Source organism: Muscardinus avellanarius, assembly GCF_963383645.1.
Source record: "Muscardinus avellanarius genome assembly, chromosome: 10".
Taxonomy (NCBI): domain Eukaryota; kingdom Metazoa; phylum Chordata; class Mammalia; order Rodentia; family Gliridae; genus Muscardinus; species Muscardinus avellanarius.
In genome coordinates, this window is record NC_137796.1 from 107,957,344 (window position 1) to 107,979,643 (window position 22,300).

Here is a 22,300-nt window from a genome sequence, read left to right on the forward strand (position 1 = left end):
TAAGTAACAGGCTGTCTGCGAATCAGGACCTTCTTGTCTCAGCCTCCCAAAAGCTGGGATTACAAGTGTGCGCCACCACGCCTGGCTGCAACTATGACATTTTAAAGGTACGGTTTCCTAGAAAATAACCCCTTGTATCCTTAGCTCTCTATATTTGGATTTCATTAAGAGGAAAACATTAAAAGCATATGAGAAGTCAGGTATGGTGGCACATGCCTAAAATCCAGTACGTGGGAGGCTGAAACAGAAGGATTATAGGGTCAGTGCCAACCTCAGCAACTTAATGAAGCTCTGTTTCATAAAAAAAGAAAAAGGGCTGGGGGGTGTAGGTTGGAGGTAGAATAGCCCTGGATTCAAACTCCAGTATGTCTTCCAAAATCTAAGAACATCAGAAAAGGAAAAGACAGCTGGGGTTATCGTGGAGAAGGTTGATGCACCTGTGTCACCCTTCGCTTACACAAGGATGATAGGATAAGGTAACGGCCACCATCTTTAGCCATCATCATTTCATGAAGATGAAACAACAAAGGGAAATTCATTTAACTTGAGAACAAACTTCCTTTATTGAATTGTTTTCTTCTTATTTTGTGGGGCACTGGAGAGAAATGTGTAGTGTGCCATCAGCCTTCAAAGTGATGTTGGGGAAAAAAATCACTGAGTTGCATGGTCTCTCAAGGCCCCTTCTATCATGGTGACGTGCAAGTTCCACAAATTTGGGTGGAATGTGGACACAGTGTGCAACCTAGAAGTCACACATTATCCCCAACTCGGAATCAGCACTGTGAAATATTTGGCCCTTACTATGAATCATGGGAACTCCGCTTGGAGAGGAAGGAGCAGATAAAATATAACCAGAGATGGTATCCCATTTTTTTTTTAAGTGACATCTATCGTATCAACTATCCAGAGAAAATGTGCAGGATGAAAACAAGAGAATTAGGCTGACTGTCAGGAAAAGTGAATTTTAGCCCCTGCTCTTTCTAAAACCTAGTGAGTTAGGGGAAATTACTCAATATCTGAAGTCTCAGTTTGCTCATCTGCACAATGAATAGGTTGATCTAGAAGCCGACTTCCCTCCCTTTTATCATTACGGGGTGGGGGGAAGCCCTTGATGATTATTTTGAAACACGCTTCCTCCACTAACTAAAATACACGTACCATATGCCACAGAGAGGGAAAAAATTAAGCACGTCTCCCTACATCCAACACACATCCACACCAAAAGCTCTCACTTGAAGCCGCTATTATAATTTACCCTGAACATTCCGAAAGGCACACTTTGGAACCATGAGGCAGGGAGGGTTCCCACCTGCCTTCGATGCCTGGAGAATATCCCGTGATTTATATGTAGGTCACCAAATGAAATGAGTGTTCCACTAAGCAGCCTATGCAAATGACCGTGCACCAATCACTTAGAATAATTAGGAACTTATAAAATGACCATATGCAGGCATTATGAATAATTACACCGAACCGCAAAGGAAATCTCTCTCCCTTCCCTCCTCCTAAAACCTGAAGGAAATCTGAGTGAGAGAGAGGCAGTGGGTAATTAAACACCAATTTTTTTTTATGTATAGTTAAGAAAGCAATTTCCTGGAGTTCAGAATGCCTCCTGTTGCATCAGCCTGGTTTAAGTGCCTTCATGTTAAAAAAAAATGATAATAACAACAACAAGAAAATATGGAGCGACGTGGAGAGCTTAGAGGTGACCTGAAACGCTCCAGGATTCTGCCTGCCACCCTGGGTTCACTGCTTCCAGCAACAGTGGGAAGATGCCAGGGGATGCTTTCCGACCTAGGAGTAACTCAAAACCTCGTCTTCTCGCATGCTCTCAACGCCCGTAGGTTAGTCATTTCAAATGTTAGTTGGCAGTGTGTAGACTCGTGTCTGCTTGAAATTCTCTAGCACGCTTCATTACCTAACCAATAAAGCAATCTAGCGAAGTTATTGAATCATACACAGCTTGCTGTATTACTACCCTCTTGTTTTTATTTTGATATGTGATTGCTCCCCTGGTCCATTGCTCAAGGGAGAGATACATGTTTCATAACTGTTTTTTTTAAAAAATCCCCATCAGCCATTCGAGTTCTCACCACCTTCTCCTAAACAAAGGGGCAAACAAACAAGAACACACGCCAACATAAATCCAAATAAACCATGGGATCCATTGCTGTGTAATTTCAATTGAATAGACCCTGATGTGGTAAAAGGCAACCCAATATCCTTATCTCCTACAGAGCAAGGTACTTTGATTCCACAGTCCTTGTTAGCCAGAGAGTTTGGCCTTTATTTTGTTCTTGTGAAGAGAAATTTAGCATCTGATGGGAGGGCCCAGAGGTGGCGGTTGCACAGGTTGGTTACAATGAGAAGAAACATTTCCATCTGTCACTCTGGACTACCAACAATTCTCACTAAGACCCCAAGGCAAGAAGAACTTCCCAGGGAGTATGGGCTAGGGGTTTCAGAACAGGTGCAGCAGTCCTTGCATCCCAAGAGACTCTGTAGAGTCCAGTCAACATCAGTGAAAGTAAATTAGATTTGTGGGGAAAATTCAGCTTCACTGCTATCAAATTTTATTTTAAAATTATAAGCAAAATGTATGCCTAAGAGGGCGACTGACTATTCTCGTTGGCCCATTAGAATTTCCTTAAAATCACAAACAGGATTTTTGTAAAAAGCATACTGTTTGACCAACAGAATCACCACATCTGTTTTAGATTCTGGGGTTCTTAAAAAAATAATAAATATGTCTGACTAGGGCAATTGAATCTTGCAGCTGGAGCATGAACCTTTGGGAGATCTGGCAGATAACATCCCAGAGACTGGTTAACAGATGTAGAGTATCATCTCTGCTATTTTTATTCCCTTCAAGACCAGTCTATTTTGAATCTTGCTGAGTGTCAGACAAGGCAGACATAAAAACCTGAAGTCAAGAAGACTTGACACTGAGTTGCCATAGATAGCATCATTACTGCATGGCTTTTTTCCAGCCTGACATTTTGTTAGTTGACAGAGTACTGGATGGCACCCGGTGGAGATGGGAACACCGCACTTCTGAATCCTCAAATGGAGCCGGCTGCAGAAAACCAAGAGTGAATGTTGAGAAAAGCTGAGTCTCTCCAGGAAGGCGCCCCGGGGGCGATTTGGGCATTAGTTGAGAATAAAGCCTGGTAGCCATAAGCTGACGGTCCTGGCAAGGAGGGAGTCACAGGCTTACTGAGTGCTCTTGGAAGAAACAGGGATTGCACCTCATCTGGACAGGCTCCTGTTTCCACTACCAAGATAAACAACTCTCTGAAGACTCTTTCTGTTTCCTGGACCTGACCAATGAGCTGTGATCTGCAGCTAGCCAACCAATCAGGACTGAGCACCCCTCCTCCACACACACCCCTCATTTACATAGGACCTGATTGGTGGTACCTGGGTAGGAACTTTCTCCTCATAATCCAGCCCTGCCTTTGTTGTTCCAGAATCCACCTTTTTGTACTGAAGGCTGAGAAAAAGAAAAAAAGCACTCCTTTTCCCAGAATTCCTTCTAGTGGATTTTGTTGACACAAAAATATAAAACTTGTCTCACCATCAGTCTTTCTAGAACGGAATAAAAAAAAAAAAAAACAGGTTGAAAGTAGTTTCTTTTTCTTTTTCTTTCTTTCCTTTTTTTTTTTGTTGGTATTGTTACTGGAAGTACTCAGGGGAGTTTTACTTCTCACCTACACATGCAGCCATGCAGCTTTATTTTTTATTTTGAGAGGAGGTCTCACTAAGTTACCATGCACTTCTGCCCTGGGACTTGTGAGCCTCCTGTCTCAGCCATTAAGTACCGGATTATAGACACGCACCTCTGTGACTAACAGGCTGAATTTTAAATCTCTATATAAAACTCTCAGATTGGCAATATAAACCAGTGTTGAGCCACTTGTCTAGTGTGTGAGGCCTTGGTCTAGATTCCCAGCACCATGGATATAAATTAAACAAACAAACAAATAAAATCCAAGGGTTTGAAATTTGGCTGGGGATATTTAAAAATAAAAAATAAACAAGGTGCAGTGGCACATGCCTAAAATCCCAGTACTTGGGAGACTGAGAAAGGAGAATCATAGGTTTCAGGTCAGTCTCAGCAACTTAGACTCTCAGCAGCTTAGTGAGATCCTGTTTCAAAATAAAAAATTAAGTCTGTTAGTGCAGCTCAGAGGTAGAATGCCCCTGGATTCTATCCTAAGTAGCATAAAAATAAAAATTAAAAAATAAGAAAGAAAACTCCTCCTCTGATTCAAAGTAAAAGATATAGTCATAATTTTGTACAAATATGTACAGTCACAAAAATACTAGGTGTTGAAGGGAATTCTAAGTGTCCATAAAAATCGCCATGAGCCTGATTTTCGAAACCAGGGGTACTTTTTATAAAATTTATAATTTTTTCAATATCCAAGAATCACTTATGTTTATAATTTTCTAGTATTGCTTTGAAGTTGACTCTGTTATTAAGTACTCACCTTAAAAGCATTATAAAATAATAAGTAAAAGCAAAGATTTCAAGTTCTAGGATTTTCCTATGTGATATAATTAATATCACTATCAAAAATGTATCCAGGTATAACCAGTAATATGAGGGGTAGTTTGTAAAGCAATCTATGGCAAAACCTTGCATTTTTCAAGTATGGAACAAAACTCAAGAGAAAGGAAGTAATTTTCTCAGACTCACAGTGTAAATCCACAACAGATCTGGGAACAGAATTGAAGTCTTCTAAGTACCAGTATTAAACTCATATCCTGCCTTTTCCCTTCCCTTACCCTTCCTCCTTTCTTCTTCTATTTCTCTATCTCTCCTTCTCTAGATGAAAAGCTCAAAACTTAGGAGGTCATGGATCTAAACTCACTTAGGATGTACAAGCCCTGAAGGCCGCCCCTCCCTGGGTATGACGGGTGTAATCACAAAGGTCCTCCTTCTCAGGAAAGCCCTGCATTTGCTTTGTTGCTCTTCCATGCCCTCTTGAAATTCTTAATAATTTTTAGCAAGGGGCCTTGAGTTTTCAATCTGCATAAGGATGTATGTTATGTAACTCAGTCCTGCCTGAAGGGGAATAATCTTACCAAAAAAATCTTAAAATAAATAATCTATAACTAACTATACATAATTGATGTATTAAAAGAAACACTACTCCCAAGCAGCTGAGCCAATGGTAACTGACTACCCTAGAATCTCCAAGTATCTTTTGCAAACTCTAAACAGATAAACAGGAACAAATAAAACTACAGGAGTGGCACAGTTTTTAAACCAGACTCTGAAGACAACAACAACAAAAAAAAAATCAGGAATTTCTGGGACCTGAAAACAAATACCACCCTCTAGCAGAACTATTTCTCTGTCAACCATCCTGAACTTTTGACAAGAATAGGGAGGGGGGGGTAGAAAACTAGGAGAGTTAAAAAAAAAAAAAACAGCAGTATGCTAACATTGAACTAAAATCGCTCCCAGAAAGAGAACATCTTTATTGTAAGTATAAAAATGTTGAAAAGCAGAATTGACAGGACGGCATGCTCATTCCAGGGAGAAAGGCTTAGTATCTGTATATTTTGGAGGCAGCAAGAAAAGGAGGGGCTCCGGGAGAGGGAGAGTAGTTAGGGAGGAGAGATGCCTTTGGAAATTATGAAGCAGAAGGAAGACGATGCAGGATGCGGGGGAATCTCAGACCCAGAACGTTAAACAAAAATTTAAAATTGCACGCAACTTCTTTGAACTCCCCCTTCCTTAATAAAATTTATTATTAAATAATAAACACATCAATGGACTGATAGAGGATAGGGTTTTTGACCTTGAGATCTTGCGCCCACTGGAATATCAACCTTCAAAACCATTAAGCGTTCACCAGTACAGACTAGGAGATGAAAGTCTCCTTCAAACTCCAGCCACGCAGCACAGGAAGACTGTAGTACACCATGCCAAACTGAATCCGCTATCTTTAAACAAGAATTTGAAAATATATTAAAGACACACTTGGGAACCCAGTAAACACAGACATGCAGTAGATCAAATTCAAATTTAAAAACAAAATTCAAGGACTCAATAAATAAAATGGAAACGGACAATAAACGGGAAGGAACAAAATGAGGGTTCACTGAATTCATGAATGAAACAGAAGAGAGAAGTGCAATCAAGTAAAACAGAAAGCCAAAATTATAGGCAACCAAAGAGAGAAATAGATAACATAGACAGTGGGGGGGAAGGGAGGTCTGCAAAGAATACCCAACTTATGTAAAATTGAAGTCCATGGGGGGAAAAAAAAACAGGAGCAGAGGAAGCTGAATATTGGAAACTATCATCTACTTTGGAATAAAAATTATAAAACGTCTATTAAATACTGCTTGAGTTGAAGGAGAAATATAAAATAAAAATACAGAGCTCTTAAAAATGATAATAAAAAAACACTCCATACTAAACATCTAGGATACTGTATTCTAAGCAATGACCAGAGAAAATTTGTAGCACAAATATTTTCAATAAAAAAGGGAACAGTACACAAACACATTAAATTTCCAACTCAAAAATTTATAAAAACAGCAGTGCATAAGAGCAAACAAGAAAACTTAGGGAAGGAATTCATAAAGTGAAAACCAGAAGTCATTAAGTTAGGGCAGAGGAAAATGTCAACAGACATAATTAGGAAGTAAAAAGTAAGTCTTGGGAGTTTCTTTCATAACAGTAAGAAAAAAAAAAACAAGCTAACCAGCACTTAATGACAAAAAGAGAGAGAATAAATATAAAAATAAGAAATGAAAAGAAGATAATGATTAGAACAAGATTTTAAAAAGTTAGAGACTATTTACAGGATTCTATTAATATGAAAATTTTGAGTAAATTGAGAAAATAAAAGAAGAAAAGGATGAAAATTCCACATAAAAGTGGATAGAATAAATAAATATTTCACACTAAAATGATAAATGATATAATAGGTCTTTTAAGAGTAAGAAAAGATTGTATGGTACTGGGTCCAACTGTTCCCATATTATATGGATACAGAAAGTGGAGTCTCTTGAGTATAAACATTTTTTTGTACAATTAGCACTGGTCACACCTGGCATGGGAATAGTAGCTTGGCTCTAACATACCACCACATCCCACTCCCGTTTCATGTACACCTGGCACGCTTCAGGTTTTCTATCTTAAAAACACAGAATTGAACTGAACAATATCTACACCTTTGAACATTAAAACACTCTGTGATAATGGCCTGACGGTAGAGTGCTGTGAAAAAAATTTATTTTTTTTTTGCATATTCATTTTAAGCCACTATGACCTATACACCTGACAGTAACACTGTAGAGGAAGAAAGCTTAATTTGGGCTCCCAAATTTAGAGGATCAGTCAATGGTTGGATGGCTCCAAGGCAAAACTACCATGGTAACCGAGTATGGAGAAGGAAAGCTGCTCATCTCATGGCAGCAAGAAACAGAGAAACAGGATGGAACTGGGGTAGACAAAGTCACCAGGGTCACACCCCAGTGTCCACCCAGTAACTACATTCAAATTATTAACCTATCAACGTCTTTCTCAGTGATTAGAGCCCTGATATAATTATTTCACCTCTGAATTTTCCCACATTGTTAACGCATGAGATTTCTGGGCCAAATTCCACCCAAATCATAACACAATGTCCCCAAACGCATCTTCTCTACCAACCTGTGGGGACCCTCAGCCTGGTTATCACATTTGGGAGCCAATGCGATAGTATCTCTTGCCATGACCTTTCCATGGCTTACAGTCTACAAACCCTACATTTTTTTTTTCTCAATGAAAATTCTACCTGTGAACAGTATAGTAATTTATTACTAAAATCCTATCTCCCAAATTCAGGGAGGCATTCAGTAGGGTCTCGTGAGATGTTTCATGACACCATATTTATAAACAATAGCAGACACATCTTCAGAGTGGATCCATCTAGGAGTGATTGTACAAGGGATAAAATCACACTACCCCATCATGCATCACACAAAGCAAGATCAGCAGGAGCAAGCCAGACAGTAAGGTTAGGCACTCTTGAATTCTTAGAGCAGAGAGACAACTACAGGCACATCATCTCTCAAACTCGGAGCAACACCATCTTAGGACATAAGAGGCTTTTGGCATGATTGTATAACATCCCGGAGGCATCTGTGGACATTAGTAGGGCTCTTTGTGTTAAGATTACACTGAGCATCTTTGGAGAGCGAATAACAACTGCTTTGAAATGAGTTAGGAGAAACTAGATGCCTCTGTGGCTTGTGTTGAATCTAAAGGAAATATCGTGCTGGTGGTGGAGGATGTAGGAAAAGCAGAATTCTATTCCCATCAAAACAGGTCTGATGGAATAGGCCATTCTGATGTATTTTCGCTTGTTATTTAGCATCAATGGATGGGCTATTAATAATCTGTAGTATGCAATTATGCTCTTGTTCACTTTATAGTATAATAAAAATATTCTATTTTCATACCCTTGGATGAAGTCATATTACTGGGGGAGACTGTTCTATAATACACAAGCCCAGGACTTAGAGGTGAATTCAATAAAAGCTCATTGCTCATTTGCAGCTCAGCCTAGATTAATTCACGAGGTGCTGTGATCATGCATTCACTTCGGGGTGTACGCTCTCTCATCCTAAAACCTGGTATCTTTGAAAACTGGCCTCCAGGTCATCAGAGTTGGAGAATAGTGACTATGGAGTGTTACACAGTCAGGTCATGGCTAAATCCAGAAGTCTCACGAACCATTTATGGTATTTTACCTTATCCAGAACACAGTTACCTAACCTTAACCCTTTTGGTGGGAGGGTTGGGGAGGGGGTTCTGTCTGATACACAGTCTACCTCCATGCTCTAGAGAAAAGTAAAAAAAAATAAGATTTTGGGAAATACAGGACAGTGAGACTGCTTTAGGCTTGCTGATCTTTTTTTTTTTTTTGCTGTTTATGCATATAATTTTAAGTTTAAAGAACTCCCTGATATATTGCCATGATGGCTACTTGAGTGTTCTGTGATCCATGTTGCTTGGGCTCTTCAGATTCTGTAGCCAGGAGTGGGTGGGTCAGGCAGGAACCGCTGCAAAGGATGCTGCCTCCTCTATCCAGCTTATTTCACACATACCTGGACTCTATATACCTGATGAAAGTCTCATAAATATTTCTTGGAGGGTGCTCTGCTCAGGCAATAAATCACTGCATCATAGGAGTCTGTTCTATTGGTGATACTTTCTTTGCCCACATTTGAAATTCAAACCAACTAGTATGCCTCTGACTGTTGAACCTAAGCCCCAAAGCAGACAGGGAGCTGAAGAGGCCATATGGTCATCCCGCCTCAGTTAAGGCCCCTATGAGTCAACGAGCCCGTTTTGGAAGAGGAACTGCTGACCAAGAAATTGTCTTCCTTCTGACCTGCCACCTGCTAAACTCCAGTCAACGTCTCACCCTCATAGTCAATACCGACTGTGCCCCTTGTTGTGACCTTATGTTGACTTAAATCGGGTGGGCTTTCTCTAAGGGTCTCGTTTGCTCTACGTGGGTGCCACAGAGCAATGGTTACCATGGTTGGAAAAGAGTCCTTTGCTGACTTGTCAGTTTTCAACAGAGCCCTGAGCACCATTATCCTCACTGCCTCCATGAGTGTCAGAAGAATGAGCCCCTCCTGTGTTCTTTGAGAGAGGCTTCCTGGCTCCCACGATCATCTCTGCAGGAACCCTGAGCTCCACCTCACGTTTTCCCAGCTATGGTCTTTAGAGGGGCTGCATTGCTTTGCTTTGGTTTTCTATACACTTTTTATGCATTTTGAAAAGATGGGTATTAAGTCCAAAGGCAGGATGAAAAAGATACTGTCTGGGTCCGTGGAAGGTCCCATCATCTTGGAGCAAAGAGCATGCACCTTTGTAATATGGGACAGAGTCTAGCGAACAGTTAGGGGCCCTGACACCCAAGGACTTCTGATTCCTGGGCAGGACAATACTGGAGGGAATCTTATTCTGACCATTTTTAAAATTGTTTTTATTGGTGCATTGTATTCATATATCATAATGGGCTGAAAAACTTGTGTAGACATACATGCACACATCAGCATTTCTGACATACCCTATGATATCGGGGTCCGCGGGTCAAGGGAATGTCACCCTGTACCCCACTCATACAGGGGTACTCAACACCACACAGTTTTGTTTTGTTTTTTTCACCAGTGTGGCTAAGGCTATTCATGTCATGCATGTATCCAAGGTATGTCCTCTGCAAGGCAGGCTACAATTCTTGTGCTACATAGTCCCAGGTCTGAGGCAAGGGCGGCCACAGGAAAGAGTGGACAGAGTTTATAAGCACATACATACATACAAGGTCCCTTATTCACAGTGCCTCTTGCAAGTGCTAAGTGACACTGGGAAATAATTTTATGGTCTACTAGACCAAGTTTCAGCCCCACCTCTTTCTAGCTCTGCATCCTAAAGGAAACTGCCATGGTGTTGCTGTTCTTAGCCTGTACACTGCCCTGGGAGATGGCAATGAGAAGAATAGGAATGGTGTTTTGGATTCCTATGATATGCGGCTGAACCCCAGGGAGTGCAAAGGGCATCCATGGGGCACGCGACATAATGAGCCTGTGATGAATGTCTCTAATGGCTATCTAATGGTTGAAAACAGATTTGAGGTGCATGCTTGTAATCCCTGCATCTGGGAGGTTGAGACAGGAGGCTGAGACGGGTTCGAGGACAGCCTCAGCTACTTAGTGAGGCCCTTTGCAACTCAGTGAGATCCCGTCTCAAAATAAAGAATAAAAATAGTGCTGGGGGTGTAGGTCGGAGATAGAATGACCCTGGGTTCCATCCCCAGTACCACAAAAAAAGGAAAATAGATTTGAAACATAGCACACTTAATGGAAAACTTGTTACTACATGTTGAAGATAGTTATTTAAATGGTGGGCAGAATGCCGTCTAGTGTGCACTGGTTAAATCAGGATAGGAAGGTATTACACGGACCAACCCAAGTGGCTCTGCCTGACATCTACCTGCTCTACTTTCCCACCAAAGATCACTACACATTTATATACCGAGGAAACACTGGCCATCTCTGCTCTGCTCTGCTCCTCTATTCCCACCAAGTCCTGCATCTGGGATAACTGGGTGACTCGCAAAGCCACAAAGATACCTTGAAAAATGAGGTGACCAGTTGTAGGATTTCCTGGTGATTAGGATTACTGTTGCATTTTGGGTCAATTCTTAGGTGAATTGGAAATGTAATGGGAGATGTTCTCATGTTGTCTCCTTGGTTAATCTCAAAAACAGACCAGATCTGATGGGTCCCTTTGCTTAAGAATGAGATATCCTATCACATTTAATGAATAGCATTGCAGGAAACTGTGGCCAAGTGATATGCCCATATCTACTACTTCAATCAGAAATGTGAGAAAATCAGTGTCAATGGAAGCTCTGAGTTTATCCAAGAAAAAAAAATTTCTGGAGCAATTTAATTATATTGCTTGTGTAATTTTTCTAGAACCTGCAGTGTTGAGGGTGGTAGAGGATTCATTTAGAATGTGCAAGGCCCTAGGGTTGATTTCCAGTAAAGTGCGTGCACGCGCTTGTGCGCGCGCGCGCGCGCGCACACACACACACACACACACACACACACACACACATGCGTAGCTGTATAAAAGTGCTTGGTCACAATAACTATCAACAGCCCTCACTTAGCTTTGGGGGATTCTTTCAACTTGTAGATAGTTTTCTTTAAAAATGGCTTCTGTATGTATGTGCATAGAGGGTATACAATATCAAATCATTGCCATCTATGATAAGCCTACAATAGCTGGTGGGTATTACTGGTTCAATCAAGGATTCATTGTGCTAATTTATTGTCTTGAGAAAAAAAGAGAAAACACTCGCAATTTTGTTCAACACATTTCAGGAAGATTACCTAGCTTCCTTAAGAAATTGCAAGAAAAGAAGTTAGAAATAAGAATATGGGGCTGAGGGTGTAGCACTGTTCCAGAGCTTTTGCCTAGCCTTCCTAAGGCCCCGGATTCCATCCACGGCACAGAAGAAGGGAGAAAGGGAGGAAGAAAAGAAGGAAGGAAAAAAGAGAGGCTACATTAAATAAATTTAAACTTCTAAGAATATAAACAACTATAGACATAATTTGCATATCAAGTCAAGTAAACAAACTTTAAAATATTTAAGATAATTGGGAAAATATGAACAATAATCCATGAATTTCAGTATCCTATCATCTTGGATGAGTCAACCATCAGAGTATCAATGCTAATGCTATTGGGCCAGATATGATCATGTCTAGAGATACAAATTAAAACCTTTATGGGTGCAATGTATATGTCAGCCCTTGACTTTAAAGCAGAAACTAGAGAATAACTTCAAATGATAGATTTAAAATTTGGAGGAAGTAAACAGGAACACAGACGAAACACGACTAATCATGAGTTGAAAATGCCCAAAGTCAAGATGGGTACGTGAGCGCTCCTTTTTCTGCTCCCTATTTTTACACATGTTTGTGGTTCTATATAAGACAAACATCCACCACAAATGATTCCCAAGATAAAATTAGTGCTCTAATTTGCTGGTGAAAGTAAACAGAGAGATTCAACGGCAATCGTGGATTGGGCATTTGATCTCCAGAATTTAGTTCTCCGGGAGCCATGGGTAGAAATGCGCTGTGAGCTGGGGACATGTTCTCTCTTCAGCGCTGACGAGTCTCCATCTAATTTGCTATTCCACTTCTGTTGAAATGACAGGATTCATCCCACACGTTATGAGTTCACACATGGAGTACAAATGTATATTTATATGAGTTCTAAACTGTTCTCCATTCCGCTGCTCACGCTCTGATATTACCACCTGCACTGAAATTGGAATTGGGGGAAGCTCGGGGGAAGCCATTTTAATATGGATAGAAGTGAGCTTTGGGCAGCGCGCCGGCCTCCAAGGAATACCCTTCTTCGTACAAAAAGCGAAATGGAAGGCCTCCATGACCGGGTGCGAGACGCAAACCCCCACTGTGTGTGCTCATCCTATTCAACGTCCTGCTTAAAATTTTATCAAACCCGCCACTTATGAATATCAAGCTCTATCAGAATGCATGAGATTAAAACATCAAGGTCTACAGATTTTAAGAAATTGTCAGGCCGAGAAACTGAATTTAAGGGGGAATAAAAAAAAAACAAAACAGAATAACGTGTGAACTTTCCATTATTCTGTTCCTTCCCCCACCTTTCAATCTGATAGGAATTGCAAACAGAGCTGCAAGGCCTAAAGTTCCCTCGGGGAAATGAATTACAAAATAGAATATAGAGGCCCTTCTAATAAAAATGTTAAGAAAATAAGTTGAGTTTACAAGTAGCAGGAAATGGATACCCAGTGCTATTTTTGCTTATGTTTTTCTTCTTTTCTTTACTTCCCTGTTCAGTTTTGCTTCTCAGGGACACATACATAGCATTAATTTAAATGCTACTCACTAGATACAGGAAAGATTAAAAATAGTCGTTAAGAGTTCATGTGCTAATCAATTACTATTTATTTTCTAAAAAGCAGTACTAGCCGGGCATAGTGGAACATGCCTATAATCCTAGTCCTTGGGAGACTGAGACAGGAGGATTGTAGGCTTGAGGCCCGTCTCAGCAACTTTGTGAATATCTCTGCAATCTAGTAAGACCTGGATTCAAAATAAAAATTAAGAAAGAAACGGGTGTGTAACTTGATTGTAGAATGCCCCTTGGGTTTAATCCCAGCAAACCCCCAAAGAAAAAAACAAATAATATATTAGAATATTTTAACTTCTTGCCATATATTTATCTTTTACCCCAGGTCATTTTTTCAGGTCATAATCTCATTTTTCGGAGGGTCCAGATATAGGAAACTATCCAGCACTGAGCATACAAATCCATCAATACTACTGATTATGTCTCACCATTTGCTAAATTGAGGATACAGTGCTTAACAAAGAACCCCTGGCCTCCGGTAGGCTTTCAGATTAGAGTGCCATCCCGGAGATAAAGATGTCCCTTTCTTCCCTGTAATAACGATTGCATCAAAATCGCATAAATAAGTCCCAACCTTTGAGACGACGAGGGAACAACGCAAAGCCAGGTGTGCTTCTCCCATTAAAAATTAATAGTTGCTGAAATTAAAATGTGCCATATGCTGCGCCCGTTTTGCAATGCTAGGAAGAAAAAGAGAAAATGCATGCCATTTCTGGTCCCAGGTGGTGCCCCGTTTTGGCATCAGATTTAACCTCTAATTTGAATGCACGGTGTAGAAAGGTTTGGAGGGATGGCAGTTCAGCCACAGAAAAGCACTCAGTCCCAGAAGACACAGGGTGCGTATATGACACTGTCGGTGACTCGGTAGGTAGACAGGGCTTACTGATGTGATGCAGGCAGAGCCCTTGGACCACCTAAAGAGCTTGCCCATCTCAGTATCACCTGAGGAGCCGCATCAACCCTGCAGGGGTGGCCTAGCTCTGGAATTCCGGGGGAGGTCTTTCTAAGGGTTTTAACTCTAGGTATTTCCAACTGTGTTCTGTTGTTTCTCTTTAGTGTATTCTTTCCTACTCTTCTGTGTTTCCCCTTCTTTTTCTCTGTACTTAATGCTTAAAAGTGCAACCTCCCAGAAGACAAAGTATCTATTTCTTAATAACCCAGGAAAGAAACTTGACTATAACCAAGCCTGGGACCAATAAGCTTGTGAACAGCACCCCTGGCTCAGGGTCGCCCCCAGGGGACTTGGAGAGACGTGTCCCCTGTTGCTCTTTACCAGCCCAGTCAAGACCTGGAGCTCTGCAAATTGCCATCCTCACTGAAGGATGTTCGTGAAGCCCATGGCACCAGTTCCAGGGTCTGACTCTGGTTCATGCACCTGCTCCTATCTGTCCCCCGTTGGTCATCCTCATCTGTTTTCTGGTTCACAGAGGTGAAAGTCATCAAAACTCTTATTTTAGGTGATGAATGCACAAAATACAAATATATATGATTGATTGATATGGTATATAATATGATATATATGTACATCATGGAAACCTCAAGTTTACTTTCGCTGTAAGGACGGGAACAGAGAAGAGAAGACAGTGCCTGGAGTGCAGCAGAGTTAACTGTCACTCCCGCCATCTTTTGCCTGCACATTTTAATTCTGGGAACGTGGCTTGATATAATTGGCTCCATGATATAATTAGTCTCATCTGATTTGTTTGATGAGTTTTTAATCCCATTGCTTCTTCTCTTTCTTTCTGGAATTAGGCAAGATAAGACTTTTAAAATCCTCTCTTTATGCCCTTCTAATCCCAACCTGAGAAGTATGAACAGCTTGGAGTACATCTTCACAGGCTTTTGTCTACACTTTGGAGTACACGGTATGGATATGAACATGGATAATAAAGATATTCAGCACACCTATAGCTGCTTCTTTAAGATGGGAGATCAAAGTATGCAAAGCTATGCTGTCCTACATGGTAGCCAGTATTCAATAGCGCCATTTATGTTTGTATTAGTTAAATTAAATAAAATTACAAATTCAGCTCCTCAGTTGGGCTAACCATATTTCAACTGATGTTTGCACATGTGTGCTTCTTGGCTACTATGCTGGAAAGCAGAGATGTTGAACATTTTCATCACTGGAGAAAGTTCCATTGGACAGTACCTAATATAAAGGGCATGAACATCCCCAAAAGTGTGTGTGTGTGTGTGTGTGTGTGTGTGTGTGTGTGCGTGTGTGCGCGCACACATACACACATGTTATTGGGAATTGAACCCAGGGGCATTTTACCTCAAATATATACCCCTAGTCCTATTTTATTTTTATTTTGAAACAGGGTCTCCCTAGATTAATGGGAGTCTCACTACTCGCTGAACCTGTCCTCAAAACGGAAGTCCTGTCACAGTCTCTCAAGAACTGGAATTACAGGCATGCATCACCATTTCAGACTCATCCCCAATATTTAATGATTAGAGTTAGTTTGGTTTATTTGTGGGTATTTTTTTTTTCTTGCCTTTAAGAGGGTATGAAAGCAGCCAGGCATGGTGGAGGATACCTGTAATCCCAGTAGTTGGGAGGCTAAGACAAGATGGGAGGATTACAGGTTCAAGGCCAGCCTCAACAACTTAATGAGACTCCCAGAAACCTAACAAGACCTTGTTTCAAAACAAATATAAATTAACAAATAAATACAAAGTGGAGGGCTAGGGGTGGGTGTAGCTCAGAGGTTAGAATGCTTCTGAGTTCAATCCTCAATTCCACAGGGGGAAAAAATGTACGAAGGCAGCATTTTGGCTTTTGACTGTCTCTTTCCCTGAGCCAGTCAGCTGCAGCATGGCACTCAATTCTGGGCCGAGGTAGCAAGCTGCATCTCCCGTGCAGCCGGCCACACATTCCTGAGGATGAACAGCCCGCACTCCACAGTGGGGAGGGTCCTGTGCCAGGCTAGGAGATTCAGAAGGTGGGCTTTCGAGCATTTGTGACTTAGAATGCTTCCAACTGACGATGGGTTTTCACGACACAGGATCATTATGAGACAGAGAGCATCTGTGTTAGTCCTAAGCATAAGTCAGTTCAAACTGTGCTCTTCCCCCCAAAGTATTATTATCTGAACGATCTTGGACTGGCTGGAAGTAAAGCAGAAGCCATCAGAATTCAGGCCCCGTGGTAGGAGCATCAGGCAAAGTGTTGTGTGTAATTCATTTGGCCCCAGAACCCATTATTTAGGGTCCTCACTGTATGGATCTTGGTATTAACAATGAGATACGACGGCCAATTTGTTATCCCTGTGTGGACACAGCCAGGCTTAAATGTGTAGCCCTAATGTCCACATTCTGGTTCTTTCCTGGAAGGGTACCATTTTAGTTGGGAAGGGATACCATAGATGTGTTCAAAATAATCATTTGAAAGTGTCCACTAGTTAGGAGAGGAAAAGAAAAAAAAACAGAGTCAGTCCCAGTCATAGACATGCTTGAATCTTTCAACTGGTCTTCCCAGAGTACCGCTTGCTCTCTGTTATGACAACCTTATATTTTGCCAAATGTCCGGTGCAGTGCTGGGTGATTTAAAACTGGAAAATTAACGAGAAATCGGAAGCCAAATGAGCATTTACAGGTAGAAAAAGCAAACTGTCATTATCTGATCTCTGAGGAGCTAATTAGAGGCTCAGCTGAAAGTGGGAGGACCTTGGGAGAGAACAGCCATACACATGATGTACGTACACACATGTACACACACATCCACAAACACATACATCCACATATGTGTCTCCACATACATGCATAGATATACTCATACACACATACACACATGAAACCCATGTATACATACACACAAAACACATGCATACACACACACATCCAGGCATACATCATATGCTCACAAATACACAGCTACACATGCATATTTCCACAGGCATGCATGCATGTATATGCACACACAAACACACACAAAGTCATTCCAGCCTGTGCTCAACTCCAAAGAAACAGGGAGCTGCACTGCTGCATAAATAAATCATTTGGAAAGCTCGCTGCTTGAGCAGAATCGATCGCTCCTCAGTACTAGGGTCAGGCACGGTGTATCCACAGCCTGCCCTGACCCGCAGTTGTATATAAAATTTGATATTAAAGAAAGCTTCCCACCAGCTTCTCTGCTTGGGAGACTGGTGGGCCATCAATCATTTATTCCTCCTTGCCCACACCAGCACCTCCACCCCCAGGCTGCAAACCTGGGGAAGTTAACGGCTTTGAAAGGAGGACCATCTCTCATGAAACCCAAAGTTCCTGTCACAGAAACCATGGTGCACTTACCAGTTTGCCTAAAGTACACTTAGCGGGAATTTACTGGAATAGCTGAATAAACAAGTCTGAACTGCTTGACTGGGGCTATGTGGATCTTAGATACATCACTCCCAGTGTGCACAACATCTTCCTGAACCTTCAGAAAGCATTACAGGTGCAAGGGTGGGGTGAGAGGCAGCTGAGAGCGGTGTGGCTTCTGCTCCATCAGGAGCCCTCAGCCTTGGCATGGCTGGCATTTTAGGCTGAGGAATTCTTGCCTCTGGGATCACTGCTGTGGGCAACTGGAGATGCTCAACAGGCTCCCCAGACTGTCTACTAGATGGGCCCAACCTGAAACTGCGATAAGAAAAAACATCTCTAAGCCACCTGGCCTGGTGGTACACACCTTTAATCCCAGGACTTGGGAGGCTGACACATGAGGTTTGCAGGTTTGAGTACAGTCTCAGCAACCTAGAAAGACTCTCAGTGACCTACCAAGATTGTTTTAATTAATTAGTGAATGAATGAATTAATTAAATAGCTGATGTGCAGCTTGGGAGTAAAATGCCCTTGGGTTAAATACCTAGAACCACAGAAAAACAAATGAACAAGAACAGAAACAAAAGTCTCCAAATAATACCAAATATCCCTGGGTTCAGGGAAGAAGGACTGTTCCCAGTTGAGGACTGCTGTCTCACACATCAGAAAGGGCTGTGCATTATGTTAGGTTGGTACCATGCCCAAGAGACCACTGCCTCAGACCCGGAGTCTGTTCCTTCCCAACTTTCTCTGGGTTATAGTAGGCCATCTTCTTCTCCCGGTGTCCTCCTGTCATCTGCCCTTTGTATATTCATGCAACCTACTGTCCTCTTCCTGTGTGGATACCGATCATGTCCCACCAGGGCCCACCCTAATGAGTTTGTTCAATTAGGGTGAACCCTCAGCTCAGGAACTCAGGATCCGCAAGGTCCTTGGCTAACATGATGGAAAGAATTTTAGCACATGTGACTCAGAGACACGGACAGAGATTTAATTGGGGAAAGGGAGCATTCAAGAGAAAATGTGGGCCACCTAAGATGAGGAGGAAGGAATTTGGGGGGTTGCAGGGCTCTGTTTTTATAGGAGACTTTTATGAGGCGCAGGCTAGAGGAGGTATGTGAGGGTGAGCTCAGTCCAGTAGTCCCAAAGACATTTTATGTTAGTCTGGTAGTCTGATCAGCTTTAGGGTGGATGATCTTAGTCCTGTAGTTCTGGGGCAGTTCCTGGTCAACCTTAGGGTTTAGGCTGATTGGGATCCTCATTATCTGATTGACAGATAAGCTGGAGAGGTTTCTAAAAATATCATATCTGTCTTGTTATCAGTGCACAGAGCAATTGCAGTTTCTTTTCGTTAACTCCAGGATCTACACAGTTCCCAGGAATCTGGGAGTCAGACTTGGGAAAGAGAACTGGTTTTTTTTTAGACTAGAGGCTAAAGCCCTTCAGCTTCAGGTTCTTATTTTAAAGTTACATTTTCCTTTTCCTTCTTGTCTGTCTCCTTTCTACCTACCTATTACTTCTATACTGCATCAATTCTACCACAACTAACTCTTTAAGGACCTTGTCTACAAATAGCTACATTCTGGGTTACAGGGGATCGGGGCTTTAATGTATGAATTTTAAGGGGGAAAAATCTCAGCCATCGTGAGGTAATTCTCCATCTCAATTTCATGATTTTCCTTAGTCAATAGTAACTCTGGTGCACCATCTATCAGAGATATCAGCCCTACTCATTAGAAGGGATTCTCTCCACTGCTTGCTCCCTTCCTGCCACGCAGGCAGCATCTTCCCTGACCCAGGAGAGGGCCTCACCTCATATTTGCATTTCCTTCCATGAAGGGAGAGCTCTGTGGTCTCTTCTCTCCTCCCATGGAAGCTCTGTGGCCAATAAATACAAACTGATTGCTTTCCTCACACTTAAAAATAATTCAACATGGAACCCCCTTCCATAGGGAGATTCCCCAGGCTGACAAGCTTTTCTCTAAGGGCCAGATAGTAAATGTGGCCAAGATTCACAGAAGACGAGATTCTCGTCAGCTCTATATCTCTGTGGCCTGGATATGGCTGCACACAGCACACAACTCAGAAGCAAATACATGCGGTTGCTTTCCAATGAGACTTTATTAGGAACGCAGGCGGATAGGCTGGGATTGGCCCGGGAGCAAAGCTTGCCATGTCTCAGAACGTTCAAAGCATTATTTAATCTGCACAAATTCAGTTGCATCTGGGCTTGGTTGCATTTATAAAAGACAAGGAGTATACACCAATGTGAAACTGCTCACTCTCCTGTGAAGAAAACCCCAAGAGTCCCTGTTTTTCTTACTCATAACTGTTAGGGCACATATACAAAACTATTTACAAACTTAAAGGGCATTTTAATCTGTTTTTCTATTCCTCATTTTCTTTTTATTCCTGGCTGACCATGTTGCCTCCAGCTCTGGTTTCTAATTTCTTTCTTCCTTAAAAGTCCTGTCAACCTTCCCAAGGATAAAGTTGTTCCTTAAAAAAAAAAAAAAAAAAAACTCATCTCATAAAGGGCTTATGCCCTGCAGACATAAGAGAGATAAGAACAGTTCGTGAAACTCCTTTCCAAATAACAGACTTATGAGAAATCAACCTGAACTGTGGTTTCAAATCATTCCAAACAAACCATCTTCAAACTCCAGGTGCATAGCCTCGAAATGCGTTTTGCAGCTTCCTGCTTGGGTATGCACCACTCTCCGACAGGTGGGGTCCAAGCACATCTCATCCCATGTTCACGCACACAGCATCACCCAAGGCCGGCCCAGGTAAAAACCATCCTGTGAGAGCAGGCAACATTAGCAGAGAGGGGCATGGGAAAGCTGTTGTCACCATAAATTAGGTCCCGTAGTCAGTAGTCATCATTTGAGGAAGTTTTGCTAAATGCAAGGATGCTACTTCAGCACTGCCACAAATAAGCAAAACTAGCTAGGCATGGTGGCTCATGCCTATAAGTCCAGTACTTGGGAGGAGGCTGAGACAGGGGTATCACAGATTTCAGGCTAGCCTGGGCCACTTAGGGAGATCTCCAGCAATTTAGCAAGACTCTGCTTCAAGCAAACAAACAAACAAACAAACAAACAAACAAAAAAGATAAGGGCTGGGGATAGAAAAAAAGATAGGGGGTAGTTCAGAGGTAGAGTGCTCCTGAGTTCAAGCCTCAGTGCCCAAAATTAATAAGTACATAAATGCATAAATAAATAAAATAAAATAGAAATAGTCCGATGTTCATCAATGAAGGTTGACTGGACCGTTGCAAGATACACATGCATTCTATGAAATTATGAGTGTTGATAAAAATAATGTTGTAAATGGATGTGTATAATATGGAAAGTATGTATGCTATCCTCACAAACAGAAGAAAGCACAGAAAATTACATGTGCACGTATGTGTATATATGTTCATGTACACATCTATATACATGCATGTGTATACACATATAGAGAGGTCTTTAAAGAAAATTTGGGGTTTGGGGCATATATACATTTATCCATCTGTCTCTTTTTTCTTGTATACATCCACTGTCTCTAAATACTTTTGTCAATATTTAGAGAGCAGATACTGTTTACAGTAGTCCCCATCAGGAGAGAGTGTATGCTTAGAAGACTGTGTGGGTTAGGAGAGGTTTTCATCTTTCTCCTCTGTGTACTCTTCCATGTTTGATCTTCTCGGTATAATTACAGGTGTATCTTTAGAGAAAACGAAAATCCAAGCATAGTGGCACACAACTATCATCCCAGTACTTAGAGATTGAGACAGGAAATTACAGGTTCAAGGCCAAGCCCAGCAACTTAGCGAGACCCTGTTTCAAAATAAAAAAAAATAAAGATGGAAGCCAGGCGTGGTGGTGCACACTTGTAATCCCAGCATTCGGGAGGCTGAGACGGGAGGATCGCGGTTCACGGACAGCCTCAGCGACTTAGTGAGGCCCTCTGCAACTCAGTGAGACCCTGTTTCAAAATAAAAGAATACAAAATAGGGCAGGGGGTGTAGCTCAGAGGTCGAATGCCCCTGGTTCCATCCCCAACCCCCCCCCAAAAAAAAAGATAGGCATAGTGGTGCATGTCAGTAATTCCCATACTTGGGAGGCTGAGACAGGAGGATCTCAGGTTGGAGGCCAGCTTCAGCAACTTATCAAGGCCCTCAGCAACTTAGTGAAACCCTGCTTCAAACCTAAAAATGTTAATAAAATGGCCGAGGGTATAGCTCAAAGGTAGAAAATGTCTGGATTTGATCCTCAGTTCCACAAAAATAAATAAGTAATACAAATAGAATAGGACTGCATGTAGCTTGGAGATACAGTGTACTAGATTTATTCTTCAATACTGAAGAGTAAAGAAGACAGGCATGCAGGGAGAGAGGGAGGGAAATAGTGAGGGAGAAAGGTAGGGGAGAAGAAGGAAGGAAGGCAGGCAGGTAGGCAGGCCAAACAAAACAAAAAAAACCAACTCAACTATCTACCTTTAGAGAAAAAACTC